Raw genomic sequence first — 2,622 nt, 5'->3', positions numbered from 1 at the left:
GCAGCAATGGCCACTTTTCAACGTAACTGTAGGAAAATATAATTGCCACGAGTTATAATTGGTCTATCCCACTCAGCCCGGCCGAGCGAGCATGAATTATCTCATTAGAACCTATGGGAATTATATATGTGCACTGTTGTGTGGCAATCCAGATTGAACCTAACCTGTTTTTGAACTATATCTAATTTCAGGAGAGGAATAGTCGAGTTTTTTTCCTAGATTTTATAATATAATTATAGTGAGGTTTGCGTTTAAAGTCAGTATTTGATTGACAAGGTGTTCTTATCCTTGTCTATCATTCGACAAAGCAGATGCGCTATCATAATAAGATATCCTAGCTCTGAAACGTTGCTAGATCGTGTTTTAGGAGAGTGAAAATATAATTTTTTATTGCGGATGATGCCTAGATAAGTTTTTTGCTTGTGCGTGGGTAATGGGAATGGGAAGTGTGAGGGTGATTTGATGAGATGATCAAACTTCCATGTCTATTCGATGGGATTTGGCGGGATTCGAACCCGCGACTGAAGGGTGCAACGCCTTAGTCGTCTCGGCTATCCTGGCCGGCAAATATAATTAACACAATATTTAATCTCAATCATGAAAATTTATCATTTAATTAAAAAATATATTTCCTTGAAATGTGTTTTCAATTTTCGTGTAATTTGTTGAAGTGTAAAATTAAGTGGATTCTTCGAGAGTAATAGAAATATTTTTGGGATGTTAGGGGAAATATTTCCTCTTACGTTTAGAGATGAAATAATATTTTCAACTCTAAAAGTGAGAAAAAATATTTGATGCATTCGTTATAGTCGATATAAAATGTCGGTTCTGGCACACCCTGCACCAGAATTTACACTAACCTCAAGGTCAAAGTCAAAGTTAAGGTCAAGATCAATTTTTGTCGTGTTCAAAATCGTGAATTCTATTAATCAATGATTCAATGATGATGACTTAATGATGATTCATGGATTTTCTGAATTCATGTTCTTTTACATGAATTTAGAAAATTCATGTAAAATCGCAAGTTTAGTAGTTCAGTTGTGATGGTGCGTCAAGCATGTTAATTTTATAAGCCTAGGCTATCCCTTTCTTTATATTTTCTCTCACGTTTAGAGATGAAATATTTTCATTACTAAGAGTGAGAAAAAATATGCATTCCCTTAAGCCTATTAAATTTGTGCTGTGTATGTGCATGAAATCTATTAATAAATCACTTCATGAGAAAGTGATTTATTAATTCATTTTATCAGTGATTTTAACTATTGGATCCTATGAAGTGAGTATTTTGTCTAGTTTCAACACTAGTATTAATTTAAAATTAAGGCCTAGAATGGCATCAGTTAAAAGTGCCTGGCTACCGGTTTAGCTAGTGAGTCTCTTATTATATATCATTCTTTTTTTTATAATTGTGTTTGATTAGACAAAACACTAAATATCTCTAGTGAATAAATTTTAATATTTAAATTAGAATTAATTGATAATAAATCAGTGAATTTAGAAAATTCATGTAAAATCGCAAGTTTAGAAGTTCAGACGTGATGATGCGTCAAGCATGTTAATTTTATCCCGTATATTTATAAACCTATTCCTTTCTTTATATTTAGTCTAAACTAAATATAATCATAGAGAAACAATAGCAAAGTAGATATCCCATGGCATAGGGCGTTTATGTGGCAACTTTTACTGTTATCTCAAGCCGATAGTCCACGTAGTTCTTTCCCGTGAAGCTGTGTGACGCATGTAGTCTCTCATATTGTGCCGTTCATACACTCTCACGATAAAAATCGACAATAGTCGACAGTAATGGGCTTGAGATAACAGTAAAAGTTGCGACATAAACGCCCTATACCATGGGATCCCTACTTACGATATTGTTCCTCTATGATATAATATAGAAGAAGAAGATATAGATAGAAGGAGAATAAAAAGATTGAAGGTAAAACCGTTGAATACACTATTTTATTTATGACCACTCTCGAGCAAAGTATAACAAACTGAAAGCATGACAAACTGAAAACTTGACGTACTGAAAATAGGCCTATAAATATCCCCGGTAAATTAGGTGAATAACCTATAGCCTATGCAAAGTCTCAAGTTAATCAGTCCAGACGTGATGATGCGTCATTCGTGTATTTCCTATCCCTTACCGGTATATACCAGTTCTTTTCTTTATGATATTACTTGCAGGTAACCCGTGCCCCGCAAGGGTCTAATGAATAGCTTGACAAGCTTAAAACTTGAATTAATGTAATCTTGAAGAACTGAAAATAGGTCTTTAACCATCCTTGGTAAATTAGGAACCTATATGCGAAATTTCAAGTTGATCAGTCCAGTAGTTCAGACGTAATGATGCGTCATTCGTGTATTCTCTATTCCCTACATGTATAAGCCAGGTCTCTTCTTTTTAAAATGTATGAATTCAGGACTACTTTAAGGGCTCTTCTTTTTAATATTATAGTATAGATAACTGGTGAACGTGGCCAAATGTTTGGAGGTTTTGGTGGACGTGTTACAGGCGCCACAAGAAGCGAAATATATGGAGCCTCACTGGGGCAGCCCAATGCACTGGGATAATGTGCACGATTGGCTGACAGAGTGGTACCAGGAGTTGCGAGCTGATGA

The sequence above is a fragment of the Nilaparvata lugens genome, chromosome 7, assembly GCF_014356525.2.
Source record: "Nilaparvata lugens isolate BPH chromosome 7, ASM1435652v1, whole genome shotgun sequence".
NCBI lineage: Eukaryota > Metazoa > Arthropoda > Insecta > Hemiptera > Delphacidae > Nilaparvata > Nilaparvata lugens.
The sequence above is the reverse complement of the archived record's forward strand: the minus strand, read 5'-3'. Positions refer to the sequence as shown.